Below are 20129 nucleotides of genomic sequence, written 5' to 3'. Positions count from 1 at the left end.
AAATTACTACTCATAATTAATCTTGATTAGCTATATTTTAATCAAACATGGGGAAGTAGAGGAGGAGCTCAGATGTCTTTCAGATTACACCCACTCCTTTTGCATTTCATGTACAAATATGTGATAACAATTACCTAGTAATAATTTTTAAAATACTAAATTGGATGGAATAGTACATGATCTAAGCCAAGATATTAGATGTGTGAAGGAATTTGATGAACTGGTAACTGCCTCTATCTGCAGCTATGCCCATTTATCTGTGAAGCTAATGTGACGTGATATGATTCCTAAATGCACTTCCTCTGCAATATCAGGAGTCTGAGATTGACCTGTGGTAGATAAACATGAAATTACTCTAAGGAGAGGTGAAGGCACATGTCTCTGTATATACATTACAAAAGTGCAACATACAATGAGTAAAAAAATCCTTTAAATATATCTCTGAGCATATGTTACACTTTAGAGCAAAATAGATACATTTGTGCTTGATCTACATGCCTGTCATAAACAGATAGTTAAGAATTACTGGAACAGAAGTACTTCATATCTCTTTTGACTGTAAAGGGTTAACAATATCAGTGAGCCAGGCTGTCACCTGACCAGAGGACCAATCAGGGGACAGGATACTTTCAAATCTTGAGGGAGGGAGTTTGTGTGTGTGCTGTTAGTGTTTGGTTGTTGTTCTCTCTGGGGGCTCAGAGGGACCAGACGTGCAACCAGGTTTCTCTCCAATCTCTCCGATACAGGCTCTTATAAGTTCAGAATAGTGAGTACTAGGTAGATAAAGCGAGTTAGGCTTATGTTTGTTTTCTTTATTTGCAAATGTGTATTTAGCTGGAAGGAGTTCAAATTTGTATTTTGCTGAAAGGATTTTAATTTGTACTTGAGTACTTAGGCTGGGAGGGTATTCCCAGTGTCTACAGCTGAAAGACCCTGTACCTATCCCATTTTAAATTTACAAAGATAATTTTTACTGTTTTTCTCTCTTTAATTCAAAGTTTCTTGTTTAAGAACCTGATTGTTTTTTTAATCTGGTGAGACCCCAGGGGACTGGGTCTGGATTCACCAGGGAATTGGTGGGGAGAAAGGAGGGAAGGGGGAGAGAGAGGCTAATTTCTTTCTGTGTTAGGATTACTGTCTCTCTCAGGGAGAATCTGGGAGGGGAAGAGAGGAGGGGGGAAGGTGCATTTTCCTCTCTGTTTTAAGATTCAAGGAGTTTGAATCACAGTGATCTTCCAGGGTAACCCAGGGAGGGGAAGCCTGGGAGAGGCAACGGTGAGGGAAAGGGTTTACTTTCCTTGTGTTAAGATCCAGAGGGTCTGGGTCTTGGGGGTCCCCGGGCAAGGTTTTGGGGGGGGACCAGAGTGTACCAGGCACTGCAATTCCTGGTTGGTGGCAGCGCTACAGGTTCTAAGCTGGTAATTGAGCTTAGAGGAATTCATGCTGGTACCCCATCTTTTGGACGCTAAGGTTCAGAGTGGGGAATTATACTATGACAATGCCCATAAAATCTAGTTCTGATTATTTTGGACCAGGGAATTTTAAGGCTAGGATGAAGTTATGTTCAATGCACCACCCCTAAGATGGAAAGGAGGGTGAAGAAGGTAGCTTTCTGCCACCTTTATATCCTTTCCACTCCTAGCTGTGAGTTGCTGTGGCTGCTGGTGCAAGTTAAAACAATCTTCTGCCTCGACCATAACCTTGGACATACCAATTTTAGACGTGGCCAGTTTCCTGCTTTGGACACACTTAATATCAGATGTAGCTGTAAATGAACAGTCATGATTGTGCACTAGCTGGTCATGAGTATTTAAATCGTCACAAGAAATGAAGGTACTTCAGAGTGAGTTTCTTTAGCTTAATTTACCGCCACGAAGGTTACTGAATGTTTAGTGCTCCTTGCTTTATAGTACCACCTAAGTGGCAATCACAGAAATTAATATCTGCAATACATGAGAACAGAGGTCTTTGGTGAGTGTGCACGCATGCTTCATTTAATGAGATAAAAAAAATCACTTCATTATAGGAGGCAGTGCAACCAATCTAACAAGTTTTGCAACCCACATCTTTTGGGGGTAAAACTATGACTAGATCGATGTGCACAGATTCCATATGCTACACCGTACTCTAAGCTTTAAAATATATGTCATTGCGGAATGGATTGAGATTTGACACATAAATACTTTTATAGACAACACTCTCATAAGAGCCAAATGTTTACATACAGTAAGAATTCAGTAATATACTTGAAGATAGAGAAATGCATACTAGTCAGTCATACTCACAATCAGAACTGTCAAGGATTGTGAAAAGGGAAACAAACCATCCCAGTACTAATATGAAAGCAATTTGTTAGGATTTCTGAAATGCCATCATAGATAAGCAATCTTCTAGCATGATTACACTTGTGCTTCAAAAGACAACAAATATGAATCTGGTGCGATGCAAAATGAGTGCAACATAATAGCTGAGCAAATATAGTAGGAAAAGAAATTGCAATTGTGAAGATACTGAGTGGTCCACTTAGGAAAAAATAATATGGCATTGTTTCTTCTCCACCTTGTTTACAAAGGGAGAAACAACAGAACTGCATTGGCAAAGGACCTTTCAGAGAAAAGACTGTTGTTACTGCTTTGTATGCTCATGGTGCTGTTACTGTCCTGAGGATAAACACATTGCTTTCATTTCTAGGAAAAGTCATTGCTTACCTTTTCCAGAGAAATTTCGCTCCTGCCTTCCTTTACATCAGCTCATATGGCCATTTAGATATGTACCCCACATGCCCCTAAACTGTAATTATTTCTCCATCTATATTTTGGGTAAAAATATAGTTTGGAACAGATTTTCTTCTTTTTAACATCAACCAAAAGCTGCTACAATTACTATCAGAGAGACCCTCACTAGCCAACAGGGATTAGTGGAATCACTGTGTAATACACTTAGGAAAGTGACAGACCGCTACCTGAACTGTGAGTGAGAAGCCTCAGGAAGGTTTTATACACTAAATTACCAAGTGAGCTCTATGGTACTAAGACCTCTAGTGAGCCAGAAGCTTGGAAGGTGTAGGCAGGGGTTCTGCTAAACAGCAAAATGTTGCCAACATGGTACAATAAACTAACTATTCAGTGGGGTAAGTGTTTGTTTTATATATCAAGTAATTAATGAACTATTTGCTTATAGCACTATTGGAATGCAGTTTCCTCCTGGGAAGACCGCAGTAGTCAGATGCTCAACCAGTATGCAACAAAATAGGGGATAAAACTGACATTTTGGCCAAGGACACTTGGCAAAGCTCTCCTCTAATGAAATATGCTATGCTATCTTCAGAATCTGCACAGAACATACTTGGGCCCCGATACTGGAACCACTTAAATATGTGCTTGAATTCAATCCCATGCATAGATGAAGTTAAACAAATAGGATTACAGCCATATGCAAAAACCATAACCTTGGGTTTTTTACAGCTTCCATGAAAGACACAGTAACTGCACAGTATTCAAATTATCTATTGCATGAGGATGGAAGTGTGAGTTGACTACTATAGGTAGGACATGAGTAGTCAGGATCTTTGTCAGACCTGATGCTTCACAGAGGGCCTACTTCTGTGTCTTACTTAGCTGAGTAGCATCTTATTATGGAAGTAATCTCATTGAGATCAGTGCTGTGCAATCTTCATGACTAAGATCAACTGGAGCACTTGTGTAATAAGGTGCTAGTCAGCATGAGCAAGGGTGGCAGAATGAATGGTACAGTGCTTTACTGCTCTAAGTTTTCCTTTTGGAAATGTGGACTCAAATCCTGATCAGACCACAAGAGAAAGTACATTTGGCGCAGATCACCTCCTAGTTCTCTGTGGACATGTTTCCAGAAGGCTGCCTTGTGCCATTTAGCCACAGCTCTGCATGGGGAGTGTGGAATTAGGAGACCTCTCTGGTTGTGGTATGGGAGAGAAATTTGCAAGGTGCATCATACTATTTCACAATGTGGCTTTAAAGCTCTGTTGGATGGTGTTGGGGAGCCAGAGCCTACTCGTGGCTCTTACTTTTCTCTGTTCCTCCCTGCTACCTTTAGGCAAGTAGATCCATAGGAAATGTTGAGATGAAAAAACTAAAAAGTGGGTCCACAACTGCTGGAAAAAACATTTGAGGAATCGTTATCAATGGTTTGCTGTCAAACTGGGAGGGTATACAGTAACTCCTCACTTAACATTGTAGTTATGGTCCTAAAAATGCTACTTTAAGTGAAATGATGTTAAGTTAATCCAATTTCCCCACAAGAATTAAAGTAAATGAGGGGGGGCGTGTTAGGTTACAGGGACATTTTTTTCATCAGACAAAAGACTATATATATACACACAGAGTATAATTTTTAAACAAACAATTTAATACTGTACGCAGCAATGATGATTGTGAAGCTTGGTTGAGGTGGTGAAGCCAGAGGGTGGAAGAGGGAATGCCTTACTGCTAAATGATGAACTAGCACTCAGCAGAGTCCTCAAGGGTTAACACGTTGTTAACGTAGCCTCACACTCTACAAGACAGCATGAATGGAGGGAGGGGAGACAGCATGGCAGAGAGCGACAGAGACACACACTGTGTGTGTGTGAGGGAGACGCGCATTGCCTCTTTAAGTATGCTGACCCTGCTCTAAGTACACTGCCTTTTTAAGGATATCAGCAAGTTGAGATGGCAGCTGCAGCCAGCAAGCTCCCTCCATCCTGAGCCCTGTCTTGTCCCCCACTGCTCTGTGGGGATGGGGTAAAGGAGAGGGGGGCAGGAGTAGGGGGGAGGGAGACACTCTGACATTAGCACCTGTCATAACATTTCTTCCCAGATCTGGACCTTAGCGTCCAAAATATGGGTGTTAGCATGAAAACCTCCAAGCTTAGTTACCAGCTTGGACCTGGTATCGTTGCCACCAGCTAGGAATTATACAGTGCCTAGCTCACTGTGGTCTCCCCAAAACCTTTCCTGGGGGACCTCCAGACTCAGATTCCTTGAGTCTCACAACAAAGGGGAATAAACCATTTCCTTCCCCCTCCTCCCCTCCAGGTGTTCCCTCCCTGGGTTCCTGGAGAGATATACAGAAGCAAGCTCCGTGAATCTAAACAAAGGGATTTTCCTCTCCCTGTTTCCAGTCCTGGAAACACAAGTACCGAGAGAGCTAATCTCTCTCCCCCTCACCCAGAGGGTATGCAAAGTCAGGCTTAGTAAATCTAACACAAAGAGATTTTCCCCCTGACTTCTTCCTCCCACCAGTTCCCTGGTGAGCTGCAGACTCAATTCCCTGGAGTCCCCACTAAAGAAAAAAACTCCAACAGGTCTTAAAAAGAAAGCTTTATATAAAAAGAATGAAAAAAGGACATAAAAGGATCTCTGTAGTAAGGTGACAATATACAGGGTCAATTGCTTAAAGGAAAAAAATGAATAAACAGCCTTATCCAAAAAGAATACAATTTAACACATTCCAGCAACTACACACATGTAAATACAAAAAAAAATATAAACCTATTGTCTTACTATCCTTGTACTTACAACTTGGAAACAGAAGATTAGAAAGCCTGGAGATAGAGAGGGTCAGACCCAAGACAAAGAACTCACACCTAAAACTTCCCTCTACCCAGATTTGAAAAAGTCTTGTTTCCTGATTGGTCCTCTGGTCAGGTGTTTGGTTCCCTGTGTTAACCCTTTACAGGTAAAAAAACATTAACCCTTAGCTATCTGTTTATGACAGCACCCCTCTCCCCCCCTTCCCACCTTGTACAACAAGCAGGAGGCTCCTGGGAGCAGCTTCAAGGCAGAGGGCAGGAGCAGCACAGAGCAGTGGCAGGGAGGGACAGCTGAATTGCTCAGCAGTTGATAGCCTGCTGGGTGGCTGCCGCACAGGGAACTTAGGGGAGCTGATAGAGGGCCTGCCAGTCCACCCTGGTTTCAAGCCCCAACCAGCTAGCACCAACGGGCTGCTCTTTCTGTGAGCAACCAACAAAGCAGTGGCTGCCAAACAACGTTATAAGGGAGCATTGTGCAACTTTAAACTAGAATGTTCTCTAATTGATCAGCAATGTAACAATGAAACAACGTTCACCGGGATGACTTTAAGTGAGGAGTTACTGGACTTAGTGAAGTCTTGCGAGGGTCTCTCCTGTGTCTGGTCCTAGTCAATATTTTAATTAATGACTTGGATAATGGAGTGGGGAGTATATTTTTAAAGTCTGTGGATGACAACAAATTGAGAGCTTCCAAATATGTTGGAAGACAGGATCAAATTCAAAATGCTAAACAAATTGGAGAATTGTTATGAAATCAACAAAATGAAATTTAATAAAGACAAGTGCAAAGTACTACATTTAGGAGAAAACTCAAATGTACAGATACAAAACGGGGAATAATTGGTTAGGCAGTAGTAATGCTGAAAAAGTCCTTATGGTTCTAGTGACTCAGAAGGTAGATATAAGCCCATAATGTGACACTGTTATGGAAAAAAAGGTTAATATCATTCTGGGTGTACTGCCGGGAGTGTCCTATGTAAGACATAGGAGGCAATTGTTCCACTATACTCAGCTCTGTTGAGGCCTCAATTGGAGCATTGTGTCCAGTTTTGGACACCACACTTTAAGAAAGATGTGGATGACTGAGGTCCAGAGGAGAGCAACAAAATGATAAGATTTAGAAAACCTGACCTACGTGGAAAGGTTTAAAAAACAAAACAAAACAGGTCATGTTTAATCTTGAGAAAAGAAGAGTGAGAGCTAGAGGCCCTGATAAGTCTTCAAATATGTTAAGGGCTGTTATAAAGAGGACTTGTACTCCATGTCCACAGAAGATAGGACAAGAAATAATCAGTTTAATCTGTAGCAAGGGAGATTTTGACTAGATTTTAGGAAAACCTTTCTAAATATAAGTATAGCTAAATATTGGAATAGGTTACCAAAGGAAGTTTTGTAAAAGCAACAAAGAGTCCTTTGGTACCTTATAGACTAACAGACGTTTTGGAGCATGAGCTTTCGTGGGTGAATACCCACTTCGTTGGATGACATGCATCCGTCGAAGTGGGTATTCACCCACGAAAGCTCATGCTCTAAAACGTCTGTTAGTCTACAAGGTACCAAAGGACTCTTTGTTGCTTTTACAGATCCAGACTAACACAGCTACCCCTCTGATAAAGGAAGTTTTGCAATCCCTGTTCTTGGAGGTTTTTAGGAAGAGGTTAAACAAAGACCTGTCAGAGATATGGTCTAGGGATACTTGTTTCTGCCTCAGAGTTGGGTGCTGGGAGATTCAATGACCTCTCAAGGTCACTCTGAGACCTCTTTCTCTCTATGATTTTATTAAATCAGTAGTAGTCCTCAATCTCCCCACAACCACACAGACACCAATTCTGGCTAGCCCTTATGTGGGCCATGCAATGGGATGGGAGTTTTTATGCATGTCCATTCCATTCCATGTCTTAGTAAGGGCCACAGTAGTGCCCAGAACTAATTCAGAAACTGTTGACCTTTACTTAAGAGAAGCTCAGGATTACAACAAGCTCAGCTTTTGGTTCTAACTTTTGAGCATTATGTATTTATTTCAGTAAAAAAAGGAGCTAATAAAATATAGCTCCAAGCACAGAAAACACAGTTAAGGATGATGATTGGCCTTCAGGACTAGGGACTATGAGAAAAAAATTAATCAGTGTTAGGTGAATTTCTCTAGTTAGGGGCTTTCTGGCAGTCAGGCTTAAATTGTAATGCTCCTTGGATCAGATAATGAAATAATTTACTCACGCTGCTGATTGGCCCACCCCATTTTAGTGTGTCTCCATCCTCTGACTTCATGTCACTCCTATGGCCACTCATTGTCATCTCTACAATAAATGTGTCAAGATGTCCTTTCATTGCTACAACAAGCTATGAAAGAAAATGGCGTGAATTAGGGTGTCGCAGATCTTAGTGAGAACCCCTTTGTAGCCACACACAAAAACTGCTGTGTGGGGAAGCCAAGTCTCTGTGCTCTGAATAACTGGGGTATTTCAAGCTCCTGGAGTCTGAATGGAGTCCAGCTCCTGTCCCAATCTCAGAGTCCCTAGGCCAGCTCTCAGGGCACACACTTTCTGTCCCCCTATGAGTGCCAGAACCCACTTTGACCAGTTGCCTAGTCACTCTGAGCACAGCACTGACCCTTCATTCTTCCACCATGCTCAAACACATCCCTCCCCAGAACTCAACCCAACACGTGAAGCTTCTGTCTTACAGTTTAAATCCCTTGGGAGCACACAGTCATTGTGAAGCAGTCAAAACACACAAACACACACACAAGCTTTGTTCTGTCAACCAACTTTATGCTCTTTATATTTAATCATGTAAGCAGACAAAAGCACAGATCACACAAAATAACAAAACATCCTAAACATGATGCCCCTCATTAGCTCACCGTTCCTGAGGGAGTCCTTGGGGGATCCTGTGTTCCAGCAGGTAGGATCATTCACCCCATTGCTTACGCTGAATCTGCAGCAGCCTCCATCATCTTACTCTGGTGTAAGAAGGCTCTCTCTCCCCCTAGTCTCCCTTGTGAGACCCTTTATGGATTCCTGCTGAGATCATCTGCATCTTTTCTTCTGCCCTTTGGTAATTTTCCATTACTCTCAAACCTCCTTTTCTTCACATAAGAGAAGGAAGTGTCTTCTCCCAACTGGAGCAAATCCATTGTCCAAAGGTATCATACTTTGTGAACAGGTTGAGTGCTGATCACTCCCCATTGTCTCTGGCCTGTCAGAGACATGACACAACTTGCTAACTCAGGGTGGATCCACATACATACAGGCTTTCCATGACACAGCAATTTCATGACACAAATTTCATAAAATCACCACAATTCAGAATGTGGTACAGACTGAACGCCCAGTTTTTCCCAAGGGATTGTGTAGATCCCTTGGTGCAATTTGCAGAAATTATTAGCATCTATGACTTGTTAGAAACCTCTCATGGTTGTGGTCCAGATCCTCAGCCTCTGTCTGTTGGTGTAGCTCCATTGGATCTGACCCATTAACTGTGCCAGAGATTCCTTGTTGTGAACTAGCAGATCTGGGGTGCAGACTCATGTATTATTAAGAGGCAAACCAAAGGTTGAAAAATGCCTGCATTCGTTTTCGGAATTTTGTTAGTTAAAAGAAGAGGCAATGGACAGTTTATGTGAACTGTGGCCACTTTGGGTATACGAATTCTATTTCAGGATAAAGGCTGCCTTACAAGCCCATAAAACTTAAATGAACTAGGCTATCCATCTAGCTAATCTTTCTGTGTACTGTGCCTCTAAATGTAAACATGCAGCATATCTCAAGGCAGCAGAATGAGAAATTCAAGTAAATGAACTGTAATGTCATCTGTTTACCACTACAGAAAAGTGTGCCAAATTAGACTGCCATCATGCAATGACAGCCAAAGGAACATTGTAATCTAATTTAACATATTTAATTTTCAGTAAGAGGCAGTACAATAATATATTTAATAGATCAGAGTTTGCAAAGCCAATTATTTATGAATAGCCAAATCTTAATTATTATGCTAGCCTTGCAGCCAGGACATTGAGATCCTGATCCTAAAAGGTGCCGAGCACCTTATTGGAAGTGGCCTTAGTGAGATTTGAGGGTGCACAAAACCTTCCAGGTTAATAAGCTGAGGCCTATACTGACTTCAACAAGCTAGGCTCAATTTTCTGTATTCTTGTAGTCATAGGAGTAGTTTGACTTCTATATTTGGGGTGGGAGAGGGCAGCTCCAGCCAGGCCAACGGGGCCATGTGTGGGGGGCAAATTACACGCCTGCTTGAGGCTTGTAGTTTGGGGGCATGAGGGGGCATTGCCCCCCCCCAAACTACACCCATGCTTGTAGTCTCTTTATTCCACGCAGTTATATAAACAGTGCAGAAATACACCCTCATCTTTCCCCCAGGAATACCTCATGCATAAGAGGCTTCATGGTTGGTGTGGAGCCCCTGGAACACCAGTCTTCCTCCTAGCCGCTGGTGCTAGACAAAGAGGAGCAGGCATGGATATGGTCACAGCACTGGCTGTCCCTCATTGACAACAACCCCTGGGTGCGATGGGCAGTCCAAAAATAAAGTAGAATAGCTCTAAGGTTTAATCCCATCTCTTCCTTCCCCCACATCACCTTCCTGATTCCTGCATTAAGCTCAGGAACGGAGGCGCTGTGAATTGAGGCTTAGCTCAGGGGCTGATGATGTAGATAGAAGATCTTTATACAGTAATCTTTATGTTCTTTTTTAATATACTTTACTTTGTTCTTTTACTTGCCGTCTTGCTGCCTACTCTCGCAGCTCCCTGGTTTACTATAAATGGCTTCCCATCAAGCACCGCTGAACCTCTTTGGGAAAAAAGAAATAGAATCTTGCATCCAGAAATGGGCTTTGTCAGGTAGAGTTTATTTCCCTATTGTTACTGTGTGGTAATTTCCCTGGGGCCCTGCACATGACTGTGGATTGCTTATACAGTATGTATCTACTTACAAATCTAATATAAACAGTGTAAAATGAATTAAAAAGTGTTTCATGTGAAACAGCAGCAAAGAATCCTGTGGCACCTTATAGACTAACAGACGTTTTGGAGCATGAGCTTTCGTGGGTGAATACCCACTTCTTCAGATGCTTTTACAGATCCAGACTAACACAGCTACCCCTCTGATACTTGACATCATGTGAAACACACCATAAATGAAACTGTAGCTTTCCCTATTAGCAGTTGGAGGATGTGAAAAAATTTAAAACACATTCAAAAACATATGGCTCAAACCCATTCTATGTGATGGTACTGGAATGGTTTATGAAGTTCTGAAATTCTGATCCATTAGGAGAAGGGCCTTTTCCAGCCTCTTTATCTTTTGCACCAACAACAGTTGATATCTCCCTTCCCCACTTTGGAGACACTTAGCACCATTGTGAGGGCCTGTTCCAAAGTTTGTGGAAGTCAACAGAAATAATCCCATTGCCTCCAAAGGGCTTTAGGTCAAGCTTTACAAGCGTAAGGACTGAAAGTGCCATGCTGTGGCGTAAGAGAGGTATGTTCCTTGGACTGTTGCCTAGCTGGTTAGCTTTCTGCTGTGAATGGATACCCTTTTCTTTTTAACATTTCGTGCTTTAACAGGGCTCCTCATTTTGGTTAGAGATGGCCCTCAAGCTGCAAAGTTTGAAGTCAGATCATCTTCTCCACCATCATCTCCATCATTTGTATTATTGTATCTCCTAGGAGCCCCAGTCACGCAGCAGGACCCTGTTGTGCGAGGCATTGTGCAAATACAGAATAAAAAGATAGACCTTTCCCTAAAGAGCCTACAAACCTCACATCTTCAACATTTAATAGTATTTGACCTGAACTTTTGCTGGAGGCCCTTCTCTGTTTCTGATTGCTATGTTTCTAAAGGGCCAATTTCTTCCTTGGTTCCTGTCTCTGAATAAGCATTTGGGGAACATTTAGATTTTCTCTGACCTTTCAGTTAATATCTCCTTTGTTCCCAAGAATTGAGACCTACTTGCCAATGGGGTGCACATGGAAGATCTTTGCATAGAAATCCTGGCTGCATCACGGGCAGTGCCACAATTCCCATTGATTTCAATAGAGTCAGAATTCAACACCGTAATAATAGCTAACATTTACGTGCAGCAGGTCCTTTCATTTCAATGTATTCCTGTTCACTTTACCAGCTATATATTCCCATGTGTAGCTTCAAAAGTGTTTACCCTGAAATGTTAAAAGTTTCTGTATGTAAAGAACTTTTCAATAATTGTTTTGAAATAAATAATTTTGATCCAAAGACTTCGACCGCATATTTGGTGGCTTCCTCCTTTGTTTGCAGTTGTCAGAGGACCCTGCAGGTCAGAGAGGGTTGCTAACAGTCAAAAGCCTTTCCGGTTTCTTGCTGATTCTAGGGGAAGCACTTGAGACTCTTAGCTGAGTACTGTTATCACCCTGATGCCTAAGAAGGGAGCTCTGTTCAGCATCAAGAATTGATGCCCTGTATCATTGTTCACTCCAGATAAGAAGATCTCAGTTGAAGTATTCAGGCTGAGTCTGTGTTGGCAGAAGTGATCAAGGATGACATATTTGAGTGTTGTTCATTTGGGTGGGTTTTAAGGAACCCATGGTAGCTATTGTTTGGGTGAATTTCCTGCTCCCCACCCAAGATAAACATAACTTTTTTTGAATGAGCACCATCTAATCAGCACCTGAAGTGGTATTCATGTAAATTATAATTCAAATTATAATAGGACCAATGAACAATTTTGAAGTTTCACTGCCAGTCAATGAATATTCATAGTAAAGAAGCACTTTTATTGATGCCAAAGTAGCTAAAAAGCTACAACTTCTGAAGAGAACAAGGCAATATTTCAATATTTAGGGCTAGCTTCTGAGTGCTGAGATATATTGACTTCAGTTAGAATTGGGTGCATGTACTTGAGGGAAGAATTTGGCTTTTGAACTGCATGCACTGGTCTTTAGGAACGTGAACAATCTGACATAACTGCTCCAAGCGTGTAACCATTTTAAGGCTGGGGTTTGGGAATTTTAGTGACCAGATAAGGCACATCTTGGAGGGGTCAGGTGACATGGCATTATGTGATTTCCTTTGGCACTATATAAAGTGCAACTTTAGGATTAGTCAGGTGCCTTTCTGTAGCAGCCAGCAAGAAGCCTGTACTTGCTGAGCTCCTAATGTAGAGAGAGCAAATGATGATACAAAATTACTAAAGATAGTTAAGACCCAGGCAGATTGCGAAGAACTAGAAAAGGATCTCTCAGAACTGGGTGACTGGGCAACAAAATGGCAGACGAAATTTAATGTTGATGAATGCAAAGTAATGCACGTTGGAAAGCATAATCCCAATTATACATATAAAATGATGGAGTCTAAATTAGCTGTTACTACTCAAGAAAGAGATCTTGGAGTCATTGTGGATAGTTCTCTGAAAACATCCACTCAATGTGCAGTGGCAGTCAAAAAAGCGAACCGATTGCTAGGAATAATTAAGAAAGGGATAGATAATAAGACAGAAAATTTCATGTTGCCTCTATATAAATCTATGATGCACCCACATCTTGAATACTGTTTGCAGATATGGTTGCCCCATCTAAAAGAAGATATATTGGAGCTGGAAAAGGTTCAGAAAAAAGCAAGAGAAATGATTAGGGGTAACGACTTCCGTATGAGGAGAGATTAATAAGACTGGGACTTTTCAGCTTGGAAAAGAAACCACAAAGGGGAGATATTATTGAGGTCTATAAAATCATGACTAGTAGATAAGGAAGTGTTTTTTACTACTTCTCATAACACAATAACTAGGGGTCACCAAATGAAATTAATAGGCAGCAGGTTTTAAAACAAATAAAAGGAAGTATTTCTTCACACAACACACAGTCAGCCTGTGGAACTCCTTGCCAGAAGATGTTGTGAAGGCCAAGACTATAACGGGGTTCAAAAAAGAACTAGATAAATTCATGGAGGATAGATCCATCAATGGCTATTAGCCAGGATGGGCAGGAATAGTGTCCTAGCCTCTATTTGTCAGAAGCTGGGAATGAGCGACTGACAATGGCTCACTTGATGATTACCTGTTCTGTTCATTCCCTCTGGGGTACCTGGCATTGGCCACTGTCGGAAGACAGGATGCTGGGTTAGATGGACCTTTGGTCTGACCCAGTAGGGCTCTTCTTATGTTCTTATGAGCTGAAGAGGAAGCTGCAGGAGAAAGATTAGCAGGAGGTCTTGCTGGGGAATAGGGTAATCAGACAGCAAGTGTGAAAAATTGGGACAGGGGGTAGGGGGTAATAGGAGCCCATATAAGAAAAAGACCCAAAAATTGGGACTGTCCCTATAAAATCAGGATATCTGGTCACCCTACTAGGGAAGCACAGCATAGCAATGATACAAGATTGAATGTGAAGCCCTGATGTGAGAGTGACTCACTCTGAGCCTAGGAAAAAAGAACCAGACAGGATGCAGGGAATCTGGATATGAGAGTGAAGAGCGAATACTTTTTGTTCAGTTATATTAATAAAACAGACCCCCAAAGGGGGTAATTGCATTAGAAACAAAGTTGTTTTGTGTTTTATCAAAAGAAGAGAAATTGAGGCATGGCGGTGTATCCAGACAGAGAGGCTACAGTGACTTGATGTTATGCCCAGAGCACCAAACTCTCTAAGTAACTGCATCCTAGCCTCTTTTTGTGCATGCCAAACCACCCACTCACACAATGGTCCCAATCTTGAAAGCATTTCCAAATGCCATTTTCACTGAATTTGTGTGTGCAACATTCTCTGGCACATCTCCCTCATTGGATTAAACTGGCTATTAGCCTGCTCTCTTAGTACAGGCTTTCCTAGTCAGTTAGAACTGATCTCTTTAAAGGTGTTCCAAAGTTGTCATCTACTGATTTCATGTTCTGACTCCCAACTTATTTAGGGTAACTCTGGTGTTTTATCAGAGTAGCTAAGGATTTGCAGGAATGAAGTTTGGTTTCCCCCCTTTGAAGACTTCACAGATTCTCCATAACTCCCGGAATTTTCTTTCTTACACACTTTATATTCTTCCTTCATGTCAGTTAATGAGGGCTAACAACCAGCTGTACTTTCTCCATAACTATCTCACTCAAGGATAGCCAACACTCACACTGAACAGTGTGAAAAAGCTATGTACAAAGTTACATACACACAAATGGAGATCACATTTTGAAAAATCAAGCCAATTGGTCACTCTTATTTTCCAGTGCTGATGTGACCAACTGGCTTGATTTCTATGGCTCTTTCTCCTCTATTGGTTCAACAGAGGGTTCAATTTCCAGCTGTGTCACAGACTTCCTGTGTGGCCCTGGGCAACTCAGTTCATCACTATGGCCTGGATCTTAGCCTCTGTGCCTTATCTTCACATCTGTAAAATGAGGATAATAATGCTTCCTTTCTCTCACTCTTCGGCTGTCTGGTATTTAGACTTCAAGCTCTTCAGGGCAGGGACTGTCTCTTACTATGTGTTTGTGCAGCAGCTAGCACATTTGGGCCCTGATTTCAATTAGTCACTACTGAAATATCACATATGAGAGAAGAAAAATATATTTGGCTAGGCATTCTTCACTATGATGATTGCCTTTCCATCTGGCAAGTAAAACTGAATATGTTATGCATTTCTGTAGTACTAACCTTCTAGCCCACTGTTGGGTTACTTTTATACATCTGTTCTACTTTGTGATTCCCTGGCAATTCTAACTCTAATTACTATGGCTGAATTACACGAAAAGATGTATAAGGTAAACAAAATTAAACTATGAAATATCCTCGTGGGTTCTGGATAGGAAGAGAGTTTCTTGTTCTTCCTTGGTTACTGCATGTCCTCTGAACAGTCTGCTCTATGGTTAGACAATTTGTCTATGGCTAGCCTAGATTAGACAATTTGCATTTAGAATATTGGCATATATAAAAGATTCATGGTGCCCAACTACATAATATTAGAGTGAAGGAAATATTGGAATTTCCAAGCCATGGGAAATTCTTATGTTTCAACATTTTGTTTTTTGGTTTAACAAAAGGTTGAAATATCAAAATTTGTCATACAATGAAAAGTTCCAAAAAAATTCAATTTGAAAATGGTGAAACATTTTGTTTTGGCATTTTTGATTGAAATGAAGTATTTTGATAGTCCCAAATGTGTCATTTCAAGTCAATTCAACATTATATATTGCATTTTCCTATGATGGTACAGTACCCCTGGAAGTTGTAGTTCAGGTGCTTGTGACTCTTCCCCTACCTCCGATATAGTTCAAGCTGCCACTTGGCTCTAGTTGAGCCTAGTGCAAGGCACACTTCTTTGACCTGCCTTCTCTAACAAAAACTCAGAATAGCAGGCACACTAAATAACAAAAATAGACAAGACAATCCCACTGTAGCGAGGAGGTGTGGCTCTCCTCCTCCTCAGGGAGGGTTGAGCCCCGTCAGACACCTAAAGGGGGGGGGGGGCACAGAGCAGTGATCCCACCCCTCAGAGGGTTAGGAGGCGACCTGGAAGTATAAAAGCCGGCCGTCAGCACTCAGTTGGAGCCCAGCCACCGTCGGGAGCCGACCTACCAGAGGGTGCTCGTGACTGGGAAGCTGCTGAGGCCCAGGGCCGTTGCCCTGACTGGCCGGAGCTTCCCCGTGCCCGCTACGACGAGGAGCTGCCAGAGCCACCCCGTCCCTGCTGTTACCCCGAGGAACCACCAGAGCAGGCCTGGCTGGACTTCCCAGAGGTACTGCCGGACCTACCGCCCAGCCCTGGCTGGGAGGGGCCCATGCTACTAGACTTCCCGTGGGCTGATGCCACAGATCAGGTAGACACAGAGGGGGAGACTGGAAGTAGCCCAGGGGCAGCCGATTCCAGTCAGGCTGCAAGTATACCTGAACCCATGTCAGTGTGTTGCGGTCAGGAACCCCACTGACCATTAGCAGTGATAGCCGCTACTAGGGCCCCAGGCTGGAACGCAGTGGAGTGGGTGGGCCTGCGTTCCCCCTGCCACCTGTACCCGGGTGGCAGAACCCCCTCTCCCCGGCCTAAGGAGGCCATCAAGCCTGAACTATTGCCTGCTCGACCCTGAGCCATGAGGGTTTGAGCCTGTTGTAACTGGGTGTTTGGTGCCCCGTCCGAACCAAGGGCGGGGCCCCCTTTAACTGTGCCACTGCTCGGTCCTGCCCCAAAGGGCCCGAGCTGCATGAACTATTGACTGCTTGACCTTGAGCCACGAGGGTTTGAGCCTGTTGTAACTGTGTGTTTGGTGCCCCGCCCAAACCAAGGACTGGGCCCCCTTTATCTGTGCCCCTGCTCGGTCCTGCCCCAAAGGGCCCGAGCTGCATGAACTATTGACTGCTCGACCCTGAGCCACGAGGGTCGGAGCCTTTATAACTTTGGGTTTGTTGCCCCGCCCTATAGCAGAAGGCCGGGGCCCCGAGCGATTATGCCGCGTCGCTCAGCCCTGAAGAAAGGGGCTGATGTAGACGACGTGTATCGAGGCCGGTGTGGCTCCCCTCCTTCTCAGGGAGGGTCGAGACCCGGCCGTGCGCCTTTACACCCACCCAGAAACAAAAACCTGCCAGAACAAAAACTATAATGTGCACACAGTTCTCTCCCTGGGGACAGGATGAGAGAGACTATGTGCTGTGTTTCACAGCATACAAACAGAGAAGTAGATAAAAACATAAATATTCTTCCTGGAAGGTTACAATGTAATACTACATTATTTCTTAGAATTCAGAACACACAATAACACAAAAACAGAGGGAAACAAAACAGGCTGTTCCTTAAAACAGAGAGGCACAACTCACCTCACCTTGTTTCTAGATTGATGACTGTGTCTGCTCCACACACTACTACAAAGCCCTCCGCAAGCAGTACTCAGACCCCGTTCTCTGCACATACAGTCTTAAAGTGATAGCTTGCAATTCCACAATAGTCCTCAATACTCCACAAAATGAACCATACATTACATATATTAATTATGTCAAATGATGAACTGCTGGAAGGAGCTCAGGACTGCAGATATGAGTGTGGTATAAGAATCTAGAATAGGATCTCTTTGTAAGAATTCCAAATCTTTATGGCAACACCGTAGAGGGATTCGTAACACCCTTCCTGTACCCTAATAAAAAAAATTCTCCAATAAAACAAATGTGAATTTCCACTCTCCTTTAAAATGAATTTACCATGAATGGGAGCCATTAATTCATTTTAGAGGTGAGTGCCACAGCTTACCACTTAAGCAAAAGTTGCTGGCTGACAAAACCTTCCATATTATGGTTAATTGCATGCACTACTACTACATAAAATTCATGTGAGGCTCCTGGATGTTTGGCAAATCCACTGTTGATCTGTTTTCCAGTCTCCCTGCATATTATATGATTACATACCTATTTGTACATGATTGTGTTTTTAAAAGTGCATAATAGCTCAGTGCAGTAATACATTGAAATAAATATATAAATGCTTTCTCCTTGCTAGTAAATACAATGGAAGCTTTATGAGGTGCAGTCATTCTTCTAACGCTTTGAGGGAAAGTGTCATGTTACAATCTGACTGTAACATAGTCCCCAAGAATTTTCTAATGCTCCTAGACAGGGACTACTGTGGGGGAGGGATAACTTTGTAGTTTGAGTATTGGCCTGCTTAACCCACAGTTGTGAGTTCAATCCTTGAAGAGGCCACTTAGGGATCTGGGACAAAAATCAGTACTTGGTCCTGCTAATAAAGGAAGGAGGCTGGATTCAAGGTCCTTTCCAGTTCTAGGAGATAGGTATATCTCCTACTATTATTATTTTATTATTACTGCTGTCTAAAAGATGTGTGTTGCTACTCTTTGTAAAGATCCAGTGCATAGTATAGAGAAGATGCAGTATACTTTCTGCATGGTGGGAAGGGAATAACTTAGTCTTCGCTTTTGTTCCTGTTAGTCAGGTGATAAATCAGAGCGATCTCAGAAACAATCACAAATATTTTTCCAGTCAATGGCAAACTAGGAGGATTCAAACTCATTGAAGTCAATGGGCATCTTTCCATTGTCTTCTTCAGACTTTGGGTTAGGCTTCAAGGGCAATTTTTCTTAACTTTCATTGACTTTCCATTAGTCTTAGACATCTAAGTCACTTTTTAAAATGGGATCTAAGTTCCAAGGTCTCTTAAACACTTTTAAAAATTTTCCCTTATCATTCTCTTTGTCCTCAGTTGGAACTGGATTACGGCACTCTTCTTAGGCAAAATTAAGTTGGTTTTATAGCATGCTAGCAGCAAATGCCACCTGCCACCGAGCTCAGACATTGGTTCAGATATGGCATTCGTCCACAGGAATAATTTCATCTAATGATTTTCCAACAGTATTTCCTGTAGTAAGTGAGTTTTTAGTAGAGGTCTCTGAGTCCTGGCCATGCCCAGCTTATTAAATCTAATTTGCTGTCGAGCACAAGCTTCATTAGCTATTGTAACACAAGCCTGGTACTTAAGTAAATGAATTGATAATTATTTCTAATGTGGAGCAAAGTATTTACAGGAAATGTGAATTGTTTTCTTTACTGTTGCTAAAATGTCATTCAAGAAATTTAGCAGGCACTAATTTAAATTAGGAGGATATGATTCAGGAATAATAAAATACATGAATAATAATGTTCTGTCGGTAGTAAAATGAAGATTTGCACTGAATCCTTGAAGAATTTTTATTTAGTTTTTGATGTGTTTTTTCCATCTAAAATATTATTTAGTATGACCTGTTAATTTGATTAATTCCTTTTATACACTGTTTTTAATTTGATATTCCCATTCTAGGCACAGTACTCAGTTCTCTTATTCATAAAAATGAACTAATTTTTAAAAATGTAAGAACTAATGTTAGGCCATTGCTTTTACCAGACCATTTCAGAGACATGAATATGCCCAATTTCCAGTGATTTAACAATAGCATTAACTTTTGTTGGCTTCATTGCTTTGTTGGACAGGTGAATTGGGTGGCAATATGTGGCTCCTATAGGCCATAGTACAGCAAAGTAAATGAACATATGTGTAAATTTAAGCATATCTTTGAAGTCAATGGGACCACTTACATGCTTAAATATATGCATGTGCTTAAGTGCTGCATGGGGTCAGGGACATAATTTCCACATTAAGTAAGGTGGTAGAGGCGTTTAGTGAAGTGCACTGAGATTTACTGTAATTGTGAATGAGTCTGGATTTTGGAAAGCCAACTTCCAGGACTTGAATTTTCCCCATCATGATGAGAATGGCACAAAAGAGCCTTTCCTCGGTAGGCTAATTAATAATTTTGGCTGTCCTCAAAAGCTTTCTTAGTTCAGTTCAGATAAGGTCCTAAACATCTGTAAGTTTAGCTGAACCATAGCCAAATTTATCAGAACTTTCTAAGCCTCCCAAATATCCATCCTTCTCCTTCTTCCATCCCACTGCCTTACATCAGTGTCTCCAAAAAGATGCCTACACCTGGATTCCATCCTTTCCTTTATGATCAACTCTTGGTAAATCTCCCAGGGCCTGTCCAGCAACCTCTTTTATCTCTTTGCTTATATTTTTCCCATTTGACACCATTCTCTTTACTCTTCCAGCCTTCCCATTCCCTCTCTAAGCTG

Source organism: Gopherus flavomarginatus, chromosome 8 (assembly GCF_025201925.1).
Source record: "Gopherus flavomarginatus isolate rGopFla2 chromosome 8, rGopFla2.mat.asm, whole genome shotgun sequence".
In the NCBI taxonomy this organism is placed as follows: Eukaryota; Metazoa; Chordata; order Testudines; family Testudinidae; genus Gopherus; species Gopherus flavomarginatus.
Note: the sequence above shows the minus strand (reverse complement) of the source record.